Genomic DNA, 26,052 nt, shown 5'->3' with positions numbered 1-26,052 from the left:
TAAGTAGATTCGGTGGGTTTAAAAAAAAGAGCACTTGAAGCTGGGAGAGAAAAATGGTGGTGGGAGGATAAGGGAGTAATTGGAGGGGAGGAGATAAGGGTAGATATAAAAACACATTCTAAGCATGTATGAAATTCTCAAACAATATAAAGTGAAGAACAAATGTATCCAGGGTTTTTTCCATAGTCTATCTCTGCATGTGTGTGTGTGTGTGTGTGTGTGTGTGTGTGTGTCTGTCTGTCTGTATGCATGTATATATGTATATATGATTTTTTTCCTTAGGCCATACTGTCCTAAGTATATGGTTCTTATTTTAAACCAAGTTACATGGCTTCCCATCTATAGAGCCCAAGTTTTGTCTCCTGTCCCAAGGGGCAATTGAAGTTTGGTCCTTGAGGGAGCTCAGCTCCTGATTTCTAGCTTCCTCTTAATTGGAAGTTTCTCTTTGTCTTTAAAACACAGCTATGCAATCAAAAATTCTTATTAAACTTTGTCTAGTAACATGTTTGGATGGACAGCAGGATCCTGCATAGGCCATATTGCTGAATATGAAAGTCTCACAAGTGTTTCTTAGCTCTCCTTGATTATTTTACTCTCAAGTCCTCCTGACACATACCAAAAGAAAGTCACTGTTTGCGTCTGAATTAAAGCTGAAGGAAAGATGAGTGACATACTTTTCTCTTCTCCAGGTCGTGGGACATCTATACCCCAGCCAAGGTATAGATGGGTGGGGTATAGATGTCCCTTTGTTACAGCATTACTACCTGCATGGGGGGGGGGATACTAAAATGTACTTCTGCATATCGATCTATATTGCTGATTGCTCTGGGTGAATGTTCCAGAATCTTTATCCATCACTCTCTGCACATTGCCATCTGCTATCTGGTGTCCCTTGACGTGTATTCCTCCTCGAGTCAAGGACTTTTACTTGTTGGTAAAAAAGATGGTGTCTCCTATAACCTGGGTAGTGTAGACAAATTCATTACCAGACCAGACGGTGCCTACAGATGGAGAGGGTGGCCTCGCTAGTCTCTCAGAAGCAGACAATACACTTCTGCTTTCAAGTACCTACTTTTCCCAAACCAATTTCCAGTTTAGAAAAAAAAAACAAAGCAAAACATGTTTCTTGTTGTTTAAATGGAAACTGTGTGCTTTAAAGACAGGAACAGAAGTGAAAATGAGAAAAAGCCCTCTTAAAATGTCTTACTGAAAGGAAGTCTCCTGCAGCATTCAAAAGCTGTTCGATGATCTTGACAAGCTAAAGTCAGTGGCATAATTATTTTTCACAGAGAGAAAAGGTGACTTGTAAAGAGTATATGACAAACGCCTAGAGAACTCTGAATATTTATCTTATTCTTAAGCCTATTCTTTTCAACTCCCACTCCCATCGTATTTATGGACAACAGAAAGGGTGAGGAGAGAATTCAAAAGGCCACATGATGTGTGGGCTGACTAAAAGTAAAAACCAGATCCACTGACAAGCAACAAAAGATCACATCATCATTTACTTAATTGGACTCGCAATGACAAGAAAGGGGAGATGATTATCAAAGCTATGGCTCTTTTGTTCCAGCCTCACTGTTGAAGCCATTTCAAATGGACAGGGAACTTTTTCAATTTCTCTGGGACATCAACCTGAGGAGGATTTTCAGTACTAATCCAGGTAATCAGGATCAAAAGTGCTATTTGCCTCCCTGACAGGTAGAAAGCTGATGGGCCACTGACTGACACGGAAGTGCAGGGAATGCTGACTAGGTGAACCCCACAGCGTGCCAATGAGGTCCAACGAAAGAGGGGGTCTGCATTGCTTGGCCCTTCTATTTCCACAGATGAGATTGCAGTCCAAACGAGAGACTTCCAGGCCCTCCATTCAGCAGCAGAACCTATGGAATCAATTAATTCGTAGAATATAGCTTCTAGAATTCTGACCCAGGACCATCTGAGTTCTGGCACAGAAAAATTAGATACTGGAGGAGAGCATTCTTTCATTTTCTTTGAGAGAATTAAAGTGTATTGGGTTACAAATAAATGAGAAACAACGTGTAAAGTGTCTTATTGTATTACATTATTAAAATAATGCTATTATTAAGGTCAGGCGGTGGTGGTGCATGCCTTTAATCCCAGCACTTGGGAGGCAGAGCCAGACAGATCCCTGTGAGTTCAAGGCCAGCCTGGTCTACAGAGTGAGATCCAGGACAGGCACCAAAACTACACAGAGAAACCCTGTCTCAAAAATAAATAAATAAATAAATAAATAAATAAATAAATAAATAAATAAATAAATAAATAATAAAAATGCTATTATAAGAATAAAATATTTTAACTTTTAACGAGGCAGTGAAAATGTGATTTTTTTTTGGTCTCTGATAGTTTGTGTTTGTTTTAAAGATAAAAATGAAACAAAGAGTCAAGCACATGTGAGAATAGTATTTATGGTCTGTGCCTAAAGCTTACCTGCCATTGGCTGCCATGAGCAACAATGGTGTCCTATAAGATGATGCCGAAAGTTCTCAAGGCAGACCGTCTTCATAAGTAGGAATAGAACCAGATGTAGGGGGTCAGGTGGTACCATGGGGAGCACTAGGGGAGAGAAACTAATGAGAACAAAATATAATGACATATAAAAAGGACAATGCCATAATGAAACACATTACTTTGTATACTAACACAAATGTTAAAATACTGTATTTTTAATAATGATCTCCTTTAAGAGACTTCCAAATGTCTCAGGTAGATAATGTTAGTAGCAAATCCTAGCAGTGGTCCAGGTTATAACCACCTCTTGTGGCACATGGTTCTTCTAACCACACTAAAAGTGTTCATGTCTATAAGTTAAGGATGACCTTGTTATGCACAGGTGAGACTCAAGATGGGGACAAATGAGGATTTTAGTGTTTGCTGCTAATGTGAGAAAAACTGTAACTACACAATGATCCATCATGCAGGATATTGTGGTGAGATGGAGAAGAACATTATCATCTGAGGTGAGAGACTGTAAAGGTCAAAGGTCAAGGAAGATCATAGAGAAACAGTGTCTTCTAGACATAACAGGACCATGGCACTGCTAAACTGAGAGCAGCAGTGGTTGTCTGCACAAGATGAAACCAGTCAACATTCCAGAACGGAAGAGGGGAGGGGCTGACAACCCTTTCCGTTACCCATCCTTTGCCATTGCAGCTAGTTGATGGGTGGCTTCTCCAGAAGAGAATCAGTCTTCTTTAAGCTTGGATGATACCCTGAGACGATAACACCATGAGTTCATTCCTTTCTTTAATAAGAATAAAATTAGGGTGGCTAATACAAATGACTAATATTTACTATAATATAATATTGTACCCACATTTATGTTACGAGTTGGGTTTTCTATGAGTATAAATGTATTCAAAGAACAACTTTTCAGAGGAAGTAAAATTCTCTTTTGCACAAACTGCTGTTCTGCAAATTGGACAGATTTTTTTCCACTCACAACTGCTTTTCACACAAGAAGCTCTAATAAGTTCCCAGTACATAGATATATAAAATAGGTGGACAATAAAATATTTTTGTTAATTAATTATTAAGGTAATTTTGCTATTTATTAAAGGTGAAAACAAATTTCTGTACTAATAAGATGAATCCCTTGTTGATTTTTACATAAAGAATTCTTGGTTGGCTGGGCAGTGGTGGCACATGCCTTTAATCCCAGTACTTGGGAGGTAGAAGCAGATGAATCTCTGTGAGTTCAAGGCCAGGCTGGTTTACAATGCAAGTTTCAGGACAGACAGCCAGACTGTTACAAAGAGAAATCCTGTCTCAAAAAAATAATAATAATAATTCTTGGCTGAACATTTGATGTTTCAGGACACAGAGCATTTTCAACATTTTTCAGAGTTGGTTAATATTTTGATTTTATAATCATCAATAGTAAGGAGGCCAGTTTGCATAAATACACAGTTCAAAAAGGCATATGTATGTTTAAGGATGTTTCAGAAATTGTTGGAAATTCTATCCTAATCGCAAGCCAAAATTCATTTAATGTATTTTTTTTAGGGAATTCAAGTCATCAATACAAACAGAAGATTTTGAAGTCAAACATTCTAACATAATACATTCCAAAGATAGACTCATTTGATATGTGTTGAGGGAATGAGAGTATGAAAATAGTTGAAGTCTTAGAACTTGGTAATTAAATCTTTATGTTTCTACAAGAACAGAAAACTTCGGGTGTCCAGTAAAAACACCACAATGCATAGCAGACAACAGTCTTGAATCTAAGCTAAGCTGTTTCCAGAAGTGATGGTTGGTGGTGTGCAATGTGACAGCATGCAGAATTCAAAGGTTTGTATGTTCAGAACCCAGAATGCAGTGAAGCCCCACTATGCAACATAGACAAGCCCAGTCAGAACCACCTGATTCATTATGCATTTGATTCTGAATTAATTTTTGCCCATTGTTCATTCAGAAACCGTTTCTTATAGTTTTCAAGGTTTTGCCAACCCCTGAATTCAGTTAAGCATCACTAACAGGAGATTGTAACCAATGGTTTAAGGAGTAGTGAACTGCACTAGGAAAATACAAATTTTACTTAATAAGTTTTACATACGCATGGGGGCTTTTATTAGAAAACCAAAGACTCAAAGCGGAAGTTAGGATGAAAAGCTTTAAAAAGATTAGACAAGGTAAATTGTGAGAACGTGACAAGCCAAGGCTTAAGCTAGACAGTGAATCTGAAAGAGAGTAACTGTTGTCTTTCCTTCAATCTCCATCTCGATGGTAAGAAAAGCCTCACTCCCCTGGCACTGGAAGGCGGTTGCACACAGTCGTTTTACCCCCTGCTTTCAAGGAACAGGAAGAAAAGTCGGAGCGCCCTTCTTGCATCTGCTGTTTTTCTCAAGTGTCTTTAACTCAAAACAGTCGTTATGCCAATGCGCCATGCTCTGGCATGGCAAATTCTGCTATGGTGTCGGACAAGTGACAAGATGTAAGTCGGTTAGATCGTACGGTGAAAGGAGAAGAGTCATGAAAACAACAGCCAATTAAGAAGCTAATTTCAACATTTCTATCTCAAAGGAAACAAAGCAAAAGCACCAAAAGATACTAGAAGAGGATACGTGATGATGATGCCACATCACTTGAGGATAATCAAGGTCCAGATAGACCACTGGGCACTCGTGAGCCTTGTGAGCACTGCTCCAACAGCAAGAACACCGCTGGGGATGACCTACCGTAGACTCATTGGCTTGGCCTTCACTTCCTAAGAGGTTACTCTTTTGGATCTTCTGGATTAAAATACTCTAGGAAAATCTATACTCCTGTGAAAACTGCAGCACCTCCCTAGGGTGGTTTAACATCATCAACATCATCATCATCAATAACCATCTTTTAAGGTTTTCGTACAAAACAATAGTTTCATCATGACATCTTCATACATGTGTCATTATAATTTGTTCTCATTCATTCCCCTCCCCCTACAGCATCCTGGTACTCCCCTCCCCATTCTATCTGGTTCCTTTTATTCTCCCAATCAGCATGTCGTGCTTTCTTACCACATGTAACCCATTACTCTATACCCTACCTCTTTTCAGATGTACTCATCTTTCATAACCTTCTCTCTAGTTTCGTGAATTACACGTGCACATATATATAGACATACACATATCTCTAAAGTTTTATATGTAAAATCCTCATATAAGTGAAAGCATGGGTGTTTGCCCCTCTGTGTCCAGTTTATTGCACTTAACATCATGATTTTTCCCTTTAAATTAATAATTTCATTTTTCTTTATAGTTTTATATATATATATGGCTATATATATATATATATAAATCTTCAGCAGCTTCCTGAATGAGAAAGGTCTAAGAAAAACGAAGCTAAAATATGACATGTTCAAAGATGATTCTTAGTAGGCTTGGAAAGGGAAGGGAGGCTGAGATTTGTGGACTTGGTGCTGTAGTTTGTTTTCTCTTTGGCTATTCACAAAATTCACTGTGCCACATGGGGAGTTGAGGCCATGAATAAAGTACACACAGACTGCTAAACCCAGACACAAGCAAGTGACTGGATGAGGCAGAGCCATGGACAAACCAAAGGAGACATTGACAGTGTCCCTGTTGCCTTAAAAAACTAAACTGAGGATTTCACAGCCAATTATCATGACATTTCTCCTCAGCCAAGTGACTGACTGAATAATGAGAGAATGAGCAAACACATTGGGGGAAAGATGCTAATAATTAACAAGCCACTCTGATACATTAGAATTAAACTGTGCCAAATGATTCAAAGTGCTGTCATTTTGTAAAATCAAATAAAAATAAACCAAACACATTTGGGGATTAAAAAATTACTGTAAAATAAGTAGACATAATTCTGACAAATGTCCTAGACACAAAAAGCCTACTTTTGTTGGTTATATAAACCTGTGTGGGAATTATGTGAATATATATATATATATATATATATATATATATATACACATATATATATATACTTGTGCAGATATATTTATATATGTGTATATATATAATATATGAATATATAGAGAGAGTGTGTGTGCATATATAATATGTGTCTATGGGTGGTGTGAATTCAGTGATCCTTTAGCCTATATTGTAGCATTCCACATAGTATTACATGGTACCTATACATGACCATCTTGCACCTTAATGGGTTGCTATACATAATATTATTTAGAATCTAGTTGCAACATTTCAAATGTACTTCAGTGATACCCATTTCCTGGAAACTCAGAAATTGTCATGTTCTTAGTAACCACCTGCACTCCCACACACTCCTTTAAGAAGGTGTATACTGTAAGAAAATGAACTCTGACTCAGAGAATGATTCAGAAACCCTAGCAGTTGACTGAGTAACTTCCAGTAGTTGAATAGCAACCCACAAGGCAAGGCTGCCATAAAAACTGCAATAGGTACACTGCTTAGAACTCAACTTCTTGTTGTTGTTGTTGGTGGTGGTGGTGGTTGGTTGGTTGGTTGGTTGGTTGGTTGGTTATTTTTAAATACCTCCCTCCAAATTCCATGCTTAGCACTGCCATGGATTTCTGGAGAGAAAACTTGAGCCTGGCCCTGGTGAGTCCTCTCTACCTCTAGTCTCTTACGGAAGAGAAGTAGAAGAAAATAGGCCTCCACATGGTTGGAGTGTTTGATTCTGGTTTATTGTTGTTGCTGTTGTTGAGATGGGCTCATGTAACTGAGGCTGACTCTGAAGTCACTGTTAACCCAAAGATAATTGAGCTCTTCATCCTCTTGCTTGTAAGTCCCTAGTGGGAGCGCATGCACACACCACCACAAGCAGTCAGTTCCTCCACGCAGCTTCTCCTAAAACAGTGTTTGTTTCTCTATGGTATGATGCTGCCTCCTAAGAAATATTTTGGTTAAGTTTGTATTAAATTTTTAAATTCTCTGTGAGATGACTGTACACACTAAATAAACAAATAAACAAATAAATAATAAATAAGCAAATAAATAAATAGATAAATAGATCTGAACTATTTTTATAATTTGTCTGTTTGATGGTGAGATTTATAACCAGGAATGAATATTTTTAAATGGTATTTCATAATGTGTCCTTGCTTACAGCTCATGGCCATGCTAAGAGGATACTCAAAGACTTCATGAATGGTTTTATGGCTTTACTGGAACTCTAAATTTTAATCTGGCAAGGAAACAATAATTGATTAATCCTTTAGTTCAGTATTGTTAAATCTTCCACTGGTACCTAAGTTCATATCTTTGAGTCTTACCAGCATTCCTAGTTATTTTAGCTAAAAATAGTCTAGCAGTTTAAAAATCATTTTCCAAGAAGTAAAAGAAATGGTTCAAATCTTTTTCTACTTATTCTATCAGCAAATTCATTTATAGACTGCCACACACGACATTTACAGAAATGAGCAGAATGGCCCTAAACCTCTAGGCACTCAAAATTTGGAGGAACAGACTAGGAAATTGACAATTTTTAATAATTACAAAGATTGGGGAGATATGAATATGAATGTTAGGGGGAATAAAAAGAACTTTTTCAAAAGGAGATGTCTACACTGGGTCTAAAAGAATTACAGTGTTAATTCGGCATCCTGGGAGGGATTGAGGAGTAAGAACTGCCCAGCAGAAATCAGAATGTTTGCCATAATATAAAGCTATGAAATATTCGAGGCATTCAGGACATTTGCACTAAGTATGGCATGTGTTTGTGGATAACAATAGAGGAATGTGGGTTGTAGATCAGAAGGGCTTTATGTATCTGCTTCCAAGAGGTTTGTTTCATTATTTGGACAATGAAGAGCCAGTCAACACTTTCAGCAGAAACATGAACTCACTTCATACTTAATACATTTGAAGTCTGCATTCAGTTTCCAGCCAGTGTTCCAGAGAGAGTCATCATCACCTGTGTGAGCTCCTAAGGCAGGAACATACTTTTTATAAAATAAATATTTGTTTTACTTTTACTCATGTGTACATGGATATGTGCATCTGCCATGTGCGTACAGGTATCTGTGGGGGCCACAAGAGATCATCAGATCCCCTTGGATCTGGAGTTACAGGAAGTTGTGAGCTGCCCAACAGGGATGCTGCAAACTGAACCCAGGTCCTATGGAACAAGAGCAAGCACTCTTACCCACTGAGCAGTTTCGACAGCCCTGGTATTAAATCTTCTCAACCTACTCTCCTATGCATTTGGTCAACATTCACTTCTAGACCATCTATCCAAGTCATCAATTTATCCCTTGCAGTGTTATCATCCTCATCCAAGCTACCATGACTCTCATCTGGATCCAGGGGCCATAAGGCCATTTGATCTCTCCACTTGCACTAGTGTTTCCTCCTGGTGCTCACATCATAGCCAAAGCTAGTGAAAATGCAGACCAAATGCCCCCTTTGCTGTGATAGCTCATGATGCCCCCGGAGTGAAAGCACTCACAGAGGGCTCTAACTTGCCTCTTGCTACTTAATTCATCTCTCTCTCTCTCTCTCTCTCTCTCTCTCTCTCTCTCTCTCTCTCTCTCTCTCTCTCTCTCTCCCTCTCTCCCTCTCTGTGTGTGTGTGTGTGTGTTTGTGTGTCCCTTCCTCCCTCACTCCTTCACTCCCTCCCTCCACCCCCCTCTCTCTCAGCAGCTACCATGCTGGTATTCTGTCAGCACCTTGAACATATCATATACCCTCATTCACACATACATTGCACATGTTGCTTCCTTTGTCAAGAGGAAGCTCCCCTCATTCTCTGCTTTTCACGACCGTCCTCTGGTGTTGTTACTTCTGGCTAACTTTTCCTGATGTTCCAAGTAGGTCAAAGTCATTTTGTTACATACTCATGTTCTTTGGAATAATTTCTTTTTTTGTTAAATATTTATTTGTTTATTATGCATACAGTATTCTGTCTGCATGTATGCTTACAGGCCAGAAGAGAGTGCCAGATCAAATTATGAATGGTTGTGAGCCACCATGTGGTTGCTGGGAACTGAACTCAGAACCTCTGGAAGAGCAGACAGTGCTCTTAACCACTGAGCCATCTCTCCAGCCCCTAGAATAATTTCTTGACTGTGTTGCTTTTCCACTGGTCTCTTTCTTATCATTGTTGTTTCTCTGGGATCTCACGGCACACAACAAGTCTTTCTACTGAATAAAGGCTGGTGACCTGAGCCACATATGGTAGTGAGAATGAAGAGGAAAGACAGGATCAGAGCCCCACCAAGGAGTAGAATCACCTTCTTTTTTTGGGGGGGGGGGTTTCGAGACAGGGTTTCTCTGTGTAGCTTTGCACCTTTCCTGGGACTCACTTGGTAACCCAGGCTGGCCTCGAACTCACAGAAATCCACCTGCCTCTGCCTCCCGAGTGCTGGGATTAAAGGCGTGCGCCACCACCGCCCGGCTAGAATCACCTTCTAATACGATTAAGATGTCATTCTGAAGCTAGAATATAACCTCTCCGTTTATAAAGGTTGGTGACTAAATAACATTCGTAGAAACATCTAGGTACTTCTAAAGTCTCGACGAGTGGAATTCTCCATGAAGTGGAAAGCTCCATATCAATGTACAAGTTCATTTAAACTGTTCTAAGGGGCCTCCTCAGGTAAATGTAAGGTAGTGCTATTTGGGGATATACAATGGGAAATGGAGAGAGATCCCAGAATGTGTGTATTTCAAGAACTCTCTTAAGTGACTTTTGCATAATTTTTACCTCTCCCTCCACCCACTTCATTGGCCTCTGATCCAAGTGATTTGGATTGACTCCATTGAGGATCGGAGTTGAATATTATGAAAATGTTGCTTGTACCTTCAAGAATGTGTTAAATCTAATCAACATGAAATTTTTATACTGTTAAGAGCTTATCTTAGAATGAATAAATTTAATGAATAAATCATTATGTCAGATGTCTTAGAAAATGCTCTCCCATCAGGGTACACAAGGCCACCATGAATCCCCAAAAGAACCTTTCTGTGCAGTACCTCAAAGGGATTGGAACAGAAAAAAAAAATCCATCCTTCCAATCCTGAAGAAAGAACTTGAAGACTTGACCAGGGAACTCATGTTTTCTCTCTCAGCTGTATAAATGTACCCACTCAGCTCTGATGCATACAAGCCTGGGAATCTTCAGTGTGCTTTGTCACCCAGGAATGTGCCTATTACGAACCATTTGCAGAAGCATCTCTTTCAGTTCATGTGTTTCTGTGAATGGGCTCATCTTCTTAACTGTGAGAAAACATCAGGGCCATTCAAAGCACTCTGCGAGATGTCTATTATGGATGCAAATGTGCGGGACATGGACAAAAGCAATAGCTCCACTTGAGAAGGATTTGAGCTTGGGGAATGTCACTCAGAGAGAACGCACCGCACTTGAATTTGTCATATCTGCACATTCTCTGAATCTGCTTCCTCTTCCACCCCAGATGTGGTCGGACATTCAATTCTCATCTTTCTTGCGCTGCACTACTTTCCAGAGAATTCTAGCTTGCCTCCTCTCAGTTTTCTCCTACAGACTCCTGATTTACAGGTAGTTTTCTGAGATTTAGTCCAGCCTCATCCAACACCTGCTAGGTTTTACTTTTAATTGAAGATGTCATAAGCCAAGATTGTCATCTTCCACCTACCCTCACCCACAGAAGCCTCTTCATCAGTGGCAATGAACCTGAGGTGGGAGGCTTCCCTTAGCATGCTCCACCATGACTCACTCATATGGCGACCACTCCTGGTGTCTCTCTCACCATCCCTCCCAGGGATCCAAGCTCAGGTTGTCATGCTTGCTCAGCATATGCTGTTACCCTCTCAGCCATCTGCCCTTGCGCTCTTTTTAAGGAAACGAGACACGTATCCTGCCAGTTCCCATAGCAATGCCAATGATGTAGAACTGTACATAGCATGCACACATCTATGTCTATTTGAGGTTTGGCTTTTGATTAGGGCACTGACTTATAAACTCACCTGGGGTGGACAGCACCTCTACAGAAAGTGAGTGTGAGAGATCCAACACCCACAGGTGCTGCACTCTCCATTTGTGGCACCAAGACCATAGCCAATATTTTTAATATTAAAAACTTTGAAAGATAAAATGCGCAAGGCCACAACCCTCATCAGTTAGTTGGTGAGCTGTGATCCAATGGAATTTGTTTATTACAGCCACAGAACTGTGTGACTGTTGCCACAATTCTCAAAGATGTTTGGCACTGCTGAGAGAAACTCTACTCATTAACTGTTGTTCCCCACGGCTAAAGATCCCCCTTCATTTCTTTGAAGATCAACTCAAATCCCAGATATCTCAGCTTTTAGGCAGGATTCCCAGTTCTAAAACCTAATGCATTTTCTATGTAGACTCCTCATTCTGAGTCCCCACAGTGCTGTTCATCCTTTTATGTATGTGCTCAGTCTCCCCAATTAGATTACAGCACTCTTAAGAACAAGGCTCTTGTCTTGATTGAAGAGATGGGAAAAAAATATTTAGAATTGGAGTGGCCTCATCAAATTTAATCCTCTTTCATTTGTGCTTTGATTAACTCCTATTACTGTGAACTTCTCCCCTAGCAGAATTTTTCCCCTTAATCATTTTCCCCAAGAAAATAATTCAAAACTGACGCACACAGTCAACTAGAAATTTTAAGGAGGTCGTTCAAATATAAAAATGGAACAGAAGGAAAAAAAACACATCAAAAATTATTTGTTGCTCTCATCTGTCAATATGCATTTCAGAAGTGCTGGAAATGCTAACGCTTCTTTTATCTCAGTGTTACAAGTGTTCTTACAGTGCGATATGTAACAAAGAATTGTCCTAAACAATGAGTACAGTAAAGTACATTTGTATCCTCTAATAAGTGACAAATTCACAAGTTAATTTAATATTATACAACTTAAGTATAATATTGGGTCTACTGTGCTAATTAATGATATATTCAAATAAGTATGTTGATAAGGTCATGTATATTATATATGTACATGTCTTTCTCATGAAAACATCAAAGATTTTTAATTTTTTTATTTTTGGCAAATGTCAGAGCTATCACTAAGTAAGCATTCCCTCCCTTCATGCTTGCCTCATTCTTTCCTTTTCTTTCTTCTACTTTTAATCTCTCATCCTTTCCCTCTCCCTTGGAAAGGAGTCAGTACAACATCATATACAACCAAGCTCCAAATTGAAAGTGAAACACAGAATGTTGCTGAAACTAGAACATGAAGCCCAGATAATGAGGGGAATTTCGGGGCAGGGGGCAGGTCAGACTTAGAAAGGCATTTTCTCTAGACCTGAATCTTGCATAATGAGAGCATACTCTACCCCAAAGGAACAGGAAGGACAGGAAAAAAGTGTGCTATACACAGCTCTCTCAGTCTAAGTCCACCTGTGATGATGGATTCTATTAAAGCAAGTGGCTTCCACATTGCAGAAATTAATTTGTCATAGTTCTGGAGGCTGGAAAGTGACAGATCAAGGCCCTAGGTGATATCTTGAAAGATGAGCTTTTTAGTCTTGAACGGTAACTTCTTTTTGTATCCTCACACTGTGGAAGAAGGAAAGGATCTATTGGGGGTCTCTTTAACACCGACTTTATGCACATGCATGGAGGAATCAATTCTTAGGCCTTAATTACCTCCGTAAAGACCATCTTTCAGTGCATCACTTTGGGGGTTAGAATTTGTATGTAAATTTGCAGGTTACCCACATGCAGACCAGAGCAGCGATCTTCATACGGAAGTAAACAATCTGGTGACTGACAAGAGCAAACATCTCTAAGTAAAGGTGAATGAATGAAACCACTACAGACTACCCAAAGTCAAATGAGATCTGTGGCAAAACAATATACTTTAGATGCATTAATATTTAGGCCACTCAAAGAAGAATAAAAAATGATAAAAAACAGATTTTAAAAGTCAGATGAAAACCAGAGAAATTGCTAAAATAACAGGATCAGTTCCAGAAAAGAAACAATAACCATGCTGAGTGCCACAAGGGACTATCTGAATTTGTTTTTTTTTTAAATAAATGTCCACTTTCTACAAATTTTATACACTTATTCTTTATTTTAGAAATAAAAGTTCTCATATCTGCCATCATTCCCTCTGTATTCCTCTAGAACATTATTTTATTAAGAAAAAAAATTTAAAGCCGTGTGGGGAAAGGATATTTTTGTTTTAGAAAGTCATTCCAACTTAAAGTGGTTTGAAAGCTTTAATAATAGTCCCAGAGGCAATAGAGGAAAGGCGGGTGAATTCAGGAAATATGTTGTTGCTTAGTGGATTCATGTAATTTTATATTCACATTTGAGACAGAGTGGAGGTGGTAAGAATTGTGGGTGGATTAAGAATGGCGGGCTTGAGAACTCCAATGAGTTCTGGTGGTGTGAGATTTGGAGCACAGTGAAGATATTGGGTTAAAAATGGTGTATTATTCACATTTATTCAGAGAAAAAGAATCAACACTGTGTATAGGGAGAAATAAGAAGAGACCCATGCAGAAATTTAGCTCACACAATTTGTAGTATTCAGGAAGTTTGCAGGAGCCAGAGAACCAGAAAAGCCAGTAGGTTACAACTGACACCAAATCTCAATGCCCATGAATCAGAGGTTCTGGTGTTCAACAATGGGAGAAAATGAAAATCCCAGCTCAATAAGAGAAAGGGAATACTCTCTTTCTCCTCATTTTTGTTCTATCTAGACCCTCGTTCGATTTACCAAAGCCCAACAACACTGGTAGTAACCAGTATTCCTCCAATCCACAGGTACAATGCTAATCTCATCCAGAAATTCTCCACAGACAGAACTAGAAACATTTTTATCATCTAGCTCGGCTTCCTGTAGCCTAGTCACATTGATTCATAAAATTAACCACACAGAAGAGAAAGGTAGGATGTGCATTCCTCTTCAGTTCCCCTTCTAGACATACTCTGGTCATGACTGGGTTGTTATTTCCCAAGTATCCCAAGCTCTCCACCTCCCTGGCAAACAGTAGAATAAAGATTTAGCTCCATTGAGGATGAAGACATCTTATGGATTTTGTCAGTTAAATGTGAATAAAAGGAACTTGGGCCACTTGCGAACCATGTCACTTTTCTAATAAGAGGCCTTCTAGAGATGTCTATCTTCCTTATGACACTGTAACCATCCATATCAGAATTGGTGACTGGATTGACACTCTGGCTTCTGAAATGATGTCAGTGAGCAGGATTCTGCATGGCCTGCAGAGAATACAACGATGGTTTGGATATAATTTGTCCCTTCCAAAAGCTCAAGTCTCCTGGTATAAGAGAGTAGGGCCGGGCGGTGGTGGCGCACGCCTTTAATCCCAGCACTCAGGAGGCAGAGCCAGGCGGATCTCTGTGAGTTCGAGGCCAGCCTGGGCTACCAAGTGAGTTCCAGGAAAGGCGCAAAGCTACACAGAGAAACCCTGTCTCGAAAAAAACAAGAGAGAGAGAGAGAGAGAGAGAGAGAGAGAGAGAGAGAGAGAGAGAGAGAGAGAGAGAGAGAGAGAGGAGAGGAGAGGAGAGGAGAGGAGAGGAGAGAGAGAGAGAGAGAGAGAGAGAGAGAGAGAGAGAGAGAGAGAGAGAGAGAGAGAGAGTAGGAACAATCCACAGCAATGTAAAAGAAGGGCCTCTGATGAAGTCATCCGGAAGGGACACCATAGTTGAACAGTGATATCTCTATAAAAAGAGGGGAAGGAGCCAGAAGAGATTCACATGTGTGATCCCTGTCCCTAAACATGTGGTGCCCTGTGCCACCTCAGAACTCTGCCAGAAAACATGAAAATGGTGCATGCAACCCTTTGACTTGAGAAAAGAACAGTGGGCCAAGATAAACCTTTTTGCTTTGTGACTTACTCGGCCTGTGGTGTGCTTTTAGCTACAGAAAATGGACAAACATAAATGCAATTGTTAACGAGAATTAAACTTTGTGGTTCAAAGCCACCAAAACTTGGGGCCCAGCATAACCTAGACTGTCCCGACAGATGCCTATTCCCTGGGACGGCGGAACTCCAGCTGCCATTAACACATTGATAAGTCCGGTCTACTCCTCCAGCTCTCACTCTTCAAGCTCGGACGCTTACTTTGCTTCCCTCTGGGCTTCCACGTGCATTTCAGCCTGATCAGTCTGAAAATGGACCCGTTGGCAGGGGCCGCTTTGTTTCGGCCCTAAGTGCTTCTTGTGTACTTTGCATATTATGTAATCTTACATATCTGATGTCTCTGAGGGCTAAGCACTGTTTTTATTCCTGTTTTAAATTCTAAGGAAGACAAAGGTATAAAGCAGGTGGGTCAAGTACAGTAGAGGAGGTAGAAAAAGAGGCTTTGATTAGCAGCGGAAGGCGGGGTAAGAGCCAACGTGGGATGAAATGAGAAGTCCAGGCAGCTGAGAATGAGAAAATTCAACTGCTTTGTTACAAGAAAGCTACCGGTGACTTTAAGAGCATCTGCAGCACCAGGAAAGTAAGGCATACTGGAAAGTTAAGGGGGTGAAGGGGGAAAATTCTGGACACCTTGGGTAATCATCAGCAGAAGGAACGGGAAGCCTTAGCTGGAAGAGGACTCGTGGTTGAAAGGCTTAGTTTGAGATATTTTTGCTTGCATATTCTGAATTATTGACAAAATATGATGCAAGTACAGCTTAATTCATCTAGCATAAGTAAAAGGTAGTACATGAGCAAAATGATATAGATATAGATATATGTATGTATATATACATATATATGACATTTTTACAATAAGGACAAGCAGTTGACTCAATTGAGATAATTTTGTTGTATTTCATCAAAGCAGTGTGTTTTAATTTTTAATTTATTTTTAACTTACAGAGACTTAAAAACTATACGTACTATGGGAGTGCCGTATAAAGTTTTGATATGTTACACACGAATGTGTACATCCATTTAGGGATAGCTAGCTCCTCTTCACTTTATCATTTATGGTCAAAACAATTACAGTTCTCTTCTCTTGCTTTTTGAAAATGTATGTATGGTGCAGGTACAGTGGTGTTCTGCATGTCATGGAGTCAGCCCACTATACAGTGACACACCAGAGTGCCTCACCTCCCTCTAGCTGTAACTCGGCACCCACTGGTCAACCTCTCCCCTTCCCTCATGGCCACCTAGTCTTCCAAGACTCTAGTAACCACCATCACCCTACTCTCAACTTCAAAACAAGCAAAGCTTTTGTGTTCCACACAAGTGAGATCACACAGCACTTTCCATGTCCAGCCTTTTCATTTAGCTTAATGATACCTCCTTTCCTTCCATGTTGTTACAAATGATAGCTCATACTTCCACAGATTTTTTCATAATGGTTGTGCTAACTGATATTCCCATAAAAAGCGTGGATTTTTCTCCTCACCTACGTCTGTGCCCACATTCGGCACTTATCTTTTGTATATTTTTAGGATGCTACCTACCATTTTGTATTTAATTCTATTTTCCCCAAAGCCATGGGAACACAATTAGTGTTTCCCACTTGTGCATCAATGTGGGGCTTTCCACTGGGAAATGAACAACTCACTAGTGGTCACACTCCCAAAGAAAGTTAGAGTGAAGTACTACATGCTATGGTGTTTACGTCTCACACCATGAATGACAGTGAGCATTTTTAACTAATTTTTGGTCCATTTTATCTTCTGGTAAATGTCTATTTAGGTCTATAGTTGACTTTTTGAAGTTAGATTATGTGACTTTTTTGATATTCTACATTTGGAATTCCTTGTATATTCTGGATATTAATCCCGTGTCAGACTATCTAGTTTGTAAACATTCTCTTCCATTCCTTGGGTTGTCCTTTCACTTGGTTGGCTGTACCTTTTGCTATTTCAAAGCTCTGGACTCATGTCCATCCAACCTTTGTGCACTTCTTTGTCCTGAAGTGTTTTTCTCCTGTTTTCTTCTACAAGTGCCATAGCTCTTATATTCTAGTTTTCCAACCACTTTCAGGTGACTTTCATGACTGACAAGAGCTACCCATCAAGTTTAATCCTTCCGCTTGTGGATATCCAATTTCCTCAACACTGTTTCCTTAAAAAACTGTCTTTTCTCAATACATGTTTAGTAGCTTTACTGAAAATCAGTTGATAATAGATGTGCAGAGATGGCAACATCTCAGCTCTCTACACATTTTCACTGGTCTATGTGTCCACTTTTATGCTAACACCTTTCTGTTTTATCTCATCTTTACAATATTTTCAAGTCAGATGCTATAATTTTTGTAGTTTTATTATTTTTATTTAACATTACTTTGTCTATTTGGAATTTTCTGTAGTTCTATACATATTTGAGGTGGGATTTTTTTCTTATGATCTTAGGGGTTGTCATTTTCCATTGATATTTTCATAGTTGTTACACTGAATCTGCAGATCATTTCAGGGAACATGGACATTTCTGACAATATTGATTTATCTAGTTAATAAACATAGGCTGTCTTCCTATTTTCGTGTGTGATCCTCAGTTGTTTTTAACACACGTCTGTTTAATGGACTAAGATGACAGTTTTTACATGCAAGAGAAGGATTATTTGATGGTATAATCTCTAATAAGAACAAGACAGAAACGCAGCTGTGAGCACAGGTTTAAGGTTTGTAGATAGGCATGAAAAAATTAATATCTGTTCTTAAATTAGTTAAGAATAAAAGGGATATAGCTAGTTTGGAAGAACAGTCAGGAACCTTTAAAGGTCATGCCCAGTGGTCTCAAAGATCCTTAGTAATATAGCAGGGCCATCTGCTGAGAATTCTAGAATGATGGAGCAGAAGTTACACTTGAAATATTTATTCAAGCTTACAAAAATAATGAGGCTGAAAAATTAAATATTAAACATGCAAAACTGGAAACACTTTCTTAGAAAATAGAAAATTCCATAATGATGGAGGAGTGAGTGCTTGTTATCGACCAGAGACACCTCCTCTTTAATCATTCATGAAGCTTACAGTGAAGTGACTGGGCTCACCAGCCCTCTTAAACTTTGTTGTTGTCAATAGTCTTAATTTCCTCTAGGAATGAGTCTTTTATTAGAGTGTCTATCTGTCCCTAATGTGAGTTTCAAATGGCTTCTCAAATGGGAGAAAGACCAGTCAAATAGAATGATTATCCAACAAGGGATCGGAAGACCTCTCTCGGCTTCATTCTGCTAAAAACTGCCTCGGCTCTTCCATCTTGGTAATTATCCACCAGTTCACTCAGGTCATGTTTCCTCAGCTCATCTTCTTCCCTTGGACCTCCTCACTTGACTGTCTCCATGTATACCAAGATGGCCTCTGACCTTTGAAAGGAAAGAAGGCTCAGAGAATGAAGCATGAGTCTCTGCTAATCTGGAATGTGCTCTCTTGTGTCTGTCTCCTCAGGGATCTGAAATGGTCATGGGTCCTGGGGCTTTCTACAGCAAGATCCTCATGCTCCCAGTAGAGTATAAGGAAGTGTGTGTGCTTTGTATGTGCGCTATGATGTGTGATATGTGTATATTGTGAGATGTGTTTACATTAGTTATTCATTGCTTTGTTATTGCTATGATAAGTAGATTTTACAATGTAGTAGCTTAAAATAAAAGACATTTATTCCTCTCTCATGTCACAATCCCATTGGTTACTACACATTACTGGTTATTACATTTTGTGTAATAATTCAAAACCCTCACTCCTGCCATTCTTTCAGGTCTCACGGTTGACTGCGTACAGGCAAAACAGAAAAAAAAATATGCTGCCTTCTTCAGCAAGAAAAGATATGCATCACATTCTCTCCTATTTTCTTAAGGTGTACCCATCATATGACTTCCACCATGGGTCAAGTGAGGTTAACAACAGTGGCCAAATGTGAGGCTTTATTTCCCCCAGCAGCAATAACGCAGCAATAAACGATGTTTAAGGACAGTCAGTTCCTTCTGCTGTGATCTTCATCTCTAATGCAGCAGATTCACACTCATAAAATACTTACCACCCCAAGAAAGTCAGCTTCAAGTCTTATCTAACTCCCATAGCAGAAACGAAGTCTAGCAGATCCTGCTAGCATATAGTATTCTCCGTAGGGTGAGCTGCGTCCCCCTAGTGACCCAGTGACCTTCAGTCCAATTCAAGTTTCTTTTGACCGGGCTAGACAGCTGGACCAGAGGTTAAGAGCATATGCTGCTTTTCCAGAAGACCTGAATTCAATTCCTAGCACCCATACCAGGCAGCTCACAACTGCTTGAAACTCCAGTTCGAGAGAAGCTAATGGTCCCTTTTCAGTCTCTACAGACTCTTGCAGTCAAGTACACAAGACCCACCCCTTACCCCCACCCTCAACCCCACACATATACACCAATTTAATAATAATAATAATAATAATAATAATAATAATAATAATAAAGTTTCTTTGTGGAAAGAGAAGAGTGGAAGAGAGAAGAGTGGTCCCTGGCAAACCTGCTGCAGGCCACCCATGATCTATACTAGTGATGCCAGCATTCAGGAGGCCGAGATAGGGGGATCGCAAGTAGTGGGTTATATAACGAGTTCAAATCCAGCTAAGCAACATAGTGAGACCACACCCCCTCCTAAAGAGAAGAATGAAAAAATAAAAAGGGAGTAACAAAAGGAGGAGTAAAGGCATTCGAAAGGGGAGTCGGGATTTTTAAAAGTTTATGTCTGATATTCTGAAGAATCATTGATAATATAGCAGGGTCATCTGCTGAGAATTCTAGCACAGTGTATCAAAGGGAGGAAAGGGGGAAAATGGAGAGGAAGGACGGAAGGAGGGAGGGAGGGAGGGAGGGAGGGAGGGAAGAAAGGAAGGAAGGAAGGAAGGAAGGAAGGAAGGAAGGAAGGAAGGAAGGAAGGAAGGAAGGAAGGAAGGAAGGAAGGTAGGAAAGAAAGAATTACCAATAGGAAAAATAAAAATCCTTCAGCCAGACAAGGGTGGCCTTTCTTTGCCTTGACTATTCCTACTCCCTCAGAGGGTCTCCTTCACCCACAGCTCTCCATAGCTCCTGGATATGTTTACTGGGAATTTGTCTTCCAGGAACCTATGACATATTATCAAGCCCTACTTAACTTCATGGCTTTCCCACACTTACAGCTTTTTTAGTCTTCACAGTGGCTCCTTTGAGGCCAACTGCTTAAACCTTAGAAATGAATGGGAAGGAAATACTCTCAGCGTGTTCTCTCCTGTGGGAGTAAGGTTACTGTTCAATGGAGAATTCCAATGAGCCGCTGTTCTATTTTACCCATTAACTTTTTTTGTATCCACAGTTCAAAAATCACTGGCTTTATCCAATCCTAAGTCTTCAAGTTTCAAGGCTCTCGAGTATATTGCTCATGATTTCTGTTCAGTCTCTAACTGTCTAAGTTCATGTCTAAAGTTGTCTGCACTTCGAGGCCTTTACTCAAAAATTACAACTCTTGGCTGGCAGCAGGCCTTGGCTCTGGGCCATCACTCCAGTCTATTCTCTAGTCACAGTGCCAGAAAGAGAGAAAGACAGAGACAGAGATGGAGACAGATACCTCTCCTTGCTTTTTCCTGGTAAAAAGGTTTTAAATTGTGTTAAAGGCCAACCCAAATAAACCAAGGTTATCTCCCTGTCTCTCGATCTTGACTCAAACACATCCACAAAGAAATACTTTTTTGTAAATAGTGTAACTCTTTCAGCTTCTAGAAATGAAGTCTTAAAATTTTCAGGGCCATTATTCACTCAATCACTGTTAAGGTAGAGAATTTATAATATCTACTACTGGGCCGGGCGGTGGTGGCGCACACCTTTAATCCCAGCACTCGGGAGGCAGAGCCAGGCGGATCTCTGTGAGTTTGAGGCCAACCTGGGCTACCAAGTGAGTTCCAGGAAAGGCGCAAAGCTACACAGAGAAACCCTGTCTCGAAAAAAACAAAACAAACAAACAAACAAAAAATCTACTACTGGACATACAGGTAGTTATATGAGTTTGTAACTATGATGGTATGTGTAGTTGTATTGTGTTGCATGTATGTGATATGTGGGTCTGTGTACAGACAATGTGTATAGATATATACATGTATGGTTAATGCCTACATGAAAAATATATCTGGTTTGATATATTCATATTATATGTACATGTACTCTGCGTGTGCGAGTAAGATTTCTTAAAGCCTCATTTCAGTATTTCTTTGACACCCATCATGACTAATATTTAATAAATTTCATGAAATCCAGATTTAGCAACAATCAAAACAATTTAAAATATTGAAAAGAGGAACGGCTTTCAAGCTATAACAGTCCCAGTCCAGCACATCTATAAATTAAATTACATTTTCTATTCTCTTTTGTTGTGGAAGATGTTTTTCACCTCCACCCCGACCATGCCTTGATGCCTCATTGAGGACTTTAGGAAACTTAGGACACAGAATTGATCCCCTGGCCTCTCACTAAAAACTCTTGAGTGGCAGGAGTTTCCAGAAGTAAAGTCTGAGTTATGTCCTTGAGAACAACAGGTAATGTCATGTAAGCCCTGTGGTTGCCTTATGAAGAAGGCACACAATGTACAGGTGCAGGTGTGGGACTCCGAGAAGAGGGGTAGGGAGAACAGCCGCCCCTTTATCACTACTTTGGTAAAGCAAACAAAAGCCTCTGATTTTCATATACATGAGGTCTGCTTTGTTGTAATACCTTGTCAAATAAATTGAGGCTTTAATGTGCAGTGTGTTTCGGGCCCCTCCTTCCAAACCTTAACTATCTAGAAGACCCAGTATCAAAGGGCTGCACACACTCAATTTCACGAACCAATAAACACAGCTTTTGCATTAATTACCATTTCAGCTCCTTGGAAAGAGTGACAAGAGTTATCAGAAAGATGCTCATTATTGCCAGGCTTTATCTGATGGAAATGGATTTCTTGCTCTTCGCAAATTTAAGACTCCCCAAAGAGAACAAGTTATCGTTTGAGGGAATGTGGCTGCCTGATTCCAGAGAGCTCCTCAAATATTTTATTAGCAACACTGGGCTGCTGGTTAAGTGTCTCCTTTGTGTGGCCTGCCTTCTGTAGGCTGTAGACCAACAGAGAGTGAGCATCTCTGGTTCCGCCCTTGACACTCTGTTCAAGTGCCCTGGTCCACCAATGGAAGATTCAGATGAGCACCAGTCGCATCCCCCACAGAACCAGAGCCTCTCCTATGCCTAATGATGTGGCCTGAGGACTACAGTTCTCTGAAGCTGAGTTGAATGCCTGGTGAGAGCTGAAAGTGCACAGGATGATATTCGTGGCTGCTGAGACCCTAGAGTTACATTAATTCCTTTCCTTCAAAACTCCAGGCTATTCAACAATTTCTTTAATCTAGTGGGCTTCCCTAAAATCTTCCTGAAGAATTCTCTGCTTTAAGCTAGGAAGAATTGGTATCTGTTCCTTTCATCCTAAAATTGAAAAAAAAATTCAAATTAATATTTCCTTTAAGATATAGTTAAGAAACCACAAAGATAATCCTATTGCAGTATATTAGTGAAGATGAGTTCTAAATCCTCCTGGAGAAAAGCATCAGCCACTGTAGATGACACCATACCCTCCACCTTCTTTCTTCTTGATATCCACCACATTTGGAAAAGAATTTTCAAGAGACCCAAGATCTTATTGCATTCTACCCCAGGATTTGACATGCCAAAGTGCAGTGAAAGATGCACCTGGAAGAAGAGAAAATGAGCAGAAAGAACAGGAATAGAGATCCTTGAGTTTAAACAAGCTTCCCTTGATTCCCCTCAGGCATCTGATTCATAGATGATTCCCTGGACTCCAAACTGTGGAATTGGTGTCATAGTCACCTCTGTGTCATCCAGTCAGTTTTAGCTCGGAGGGGGCCTCGCCAGTGTGGTCTGGAGCTCAGCAGTGTAGCTGTTCTTCCCTGGCTGTTCTGCCTCAGCCCACACCGTAGAAGCTACTCTCTCTATCTGTTATTCCTGTATCTCAGAGCTTTCTTTATTTCCCATGGGACAACCCCTCCTTATATCAATTTCTTGCTATAGATTTTGACTTTTATATTAAACTTTCCTTTAAAATTCCTGCATATTTTTTTTATCTCCTACGTGCATACTGACTGGCTGATAAATTCAGTGTCCTGATTTTGGAGAACAGAATAGCAAGGCTGTGTGACTATAGCAACTCCTTTAAGACCTTGATGTTCCCACTGCTGGAGTGCCCCCCACCCCCACCCCCACTCCCCAAGGCAGTCAGCATTTTAACAGAACAATTGTAAATAAAGCCATCTAGGCTTAATGTCCTTTGGACCACTGCTTCTTTACATGAAGATACCAGTTTGCAGATTTTTCTATACTTGTATGGAATGCGATAGATCAAAAACTATGAAATGGCTTTGATATGGTTTGTCCACAGTCATGTGCCAGTCTTCATCTCCAGTGTAGTGGTGTTGAGGGGTAATGAGTAGCTCCTTTAAGAAGTGGAGCCTACTCAACTGTGTGATGCCACTATTTGGAGCTGCTGGTCAGGGAAGTCACAGAAGTCCCCCTAAAAATACAGGCTATTGCTCTGGCTTTGGTTTGATCCCAGAACCTGATGGTAAGACTGTGTTGATGAGGACACCACACACTTTGGTTGCAGACTAGAGAAGTCAAGCTAGAGCTGAGTCATAAGGTTTTTCCCTAGTGATTAACCTCCGTGGTACTAGAAGGTACTATTCAGGCCCTCAGTCTGGGAAAAGCAACCAACAGTCTAACCCAGATGTGAATACTAGGAGCTGCAATAACAACCTTCCAGGAAAGACATGCCCTCTCGCACAGCAGTGGCATGATGGCTATGAAGGTAACCAATTGCTCTCTGATGGAATCTGAGTCTCATTCCATGGCAGTAAACTCATGCCTGCTTCTGTGAACTTAACCAAGATTGCCTGTAGCTAGAAATTTGCCTTGGACGGGGACTTAATACTACTGTTGTCAAACTGCTTTCTAAATACTATTCTTTATGTCTAGAGATGAGTGCTGGGCTCGGCCTTCGTCAGAAACTCTCAGATTGCAGTGGGAAGTGGTTAATGTAGGAATCCATAATTGGTTGAAGTGTCAAGAGTAAGTGATGGTGACAGGCTCAGACCTAAACAGGAACATCACATTTTTCCAGCTTTCACCAGGACATTGATGCCATACTCTTTGGACTCAACAGCCACCAGGTTAGTGAACCAAATAAACCTTTTTTACTTTATAAAGCACCCAACCTCAAGTATGTTGTTCTAACAACAGAAAACCAACTGTTACAGGTACAAAAATCTAGGATGAGAGGAATAAGTTTTTGTTTTTTGAGATCTATTCAAAGTATAGTAAATATAATTAATAATAGTGAATTATAAGTTTTGAAAATGCTCAGACAGTATATTTTAACATACCAAAATTTAATAGCTATTTGAGGTGATTTATATAATTAGCTGCATTTAATGATGTCATGTTGTATTCATAAATAATATTATTTTATATGCCATAAATATACAATTTGTCAATTTTTAATAAAATTTTTAAAGAAGGAAATTTTACATTGTTCTGATAGTCAAGCCCATTTTTATTATATTTTGCAAAAATAACAGGTCCACAGCAGATTGACAATTTAAATAGAACAAAGAAAGAAAAACCACATGACCTCCCTTACCATAAAAAGTTTTTAGAGTCTTGGGCTCCAGGTTAAGCACAAATGAACCTCCGCGGCTTCTGCTGTTCTGTGAAGGGTGTGCAGAAAGCCTGTTATCAGCCTCCACACAAGAAGATATTTTAACTGGTATAATTATCCCCACACTGTACACATGCAAGGAAATGCATATGAGATAAAGCAGCCTTACCTAGCTCTAAAAACATGCAGATCCATATAGGCTTTACAAAAATATTTTTGGACTGCACAATGTTTGAACCACATTATTATCATCATAAATATACTTCCTGACATCTGTGCAAGTAATTAATGAGGGAAATTCCAAGTAAGCAGTCTTAGCTTTAAAAAGTTACATTCAGTCACATTAACTTTTTATTCAAGAGAAGAGTTAACTTATAAATATATTCCAAATATGATAATGTGAATATATCTTTAGTTCTCAATGTTTCTTTTTCCAGTTCACTCTTTTTAAAATTTTTTTTATTAAGAAAATTTTTTCATTCATTTTACACACCAAAGACCCCCCTCTTCCCTCCTCCTGCCCTCCAGCTTATTTTAAATTTTATTTGTGTGTGTGTGTGTGTGTGTGTGTGTGTGCGCGCACGTGCACATGTGCACATGGGTGCATGCACACATGCTCATGCATGAGAGGGCCCACAAAACCAGAGGAAGAGGGTGTCAGATCCACTAGAGCTGGGGTTCAGTGAGCCATTCAGTGGGGAGCTTGGAACCAATCTTGGGTCCTCTATAAGAGTAGTAAGTACACTTAACTGCTGGGTCATCTCTCCATCCCCAGCTAGTTCACTCTTAATCTAGATTTTAATGTCAGTTGCTCAACTCATATTTATTGAGTAACAGCTTTGTCCACAGACCTGTTCTATCTTTGTGTGGATGAGATGTAGAGAGCACCCTGAGATATCCTTGCAGAGTTCATAATACAATCCAGTCTCAGGGATCTGAATAGAAGAATGAAAAGGCAACAAAGGAATGCATTCTGTGGCATAAGCTACAATTATTCTGGCTCAGAAAATACAGAGA

This window comes from Peromyscus eremicus, chromosome 8b (assembly GCF_949786415.1).
Source record: "Peromyscus eremicus chromosome 8b, PerEre_H2_v1, whole genome shotgun sequence".
Lineage (NCBI taxonomy): Eukaryota > Metazoa > Chordata > Mammalia > Rodentia > Cricetidae > Peromyscus > Peromyscus eremicus.
Note: the sequence above shows the minus strand (reverse complement) of the source record.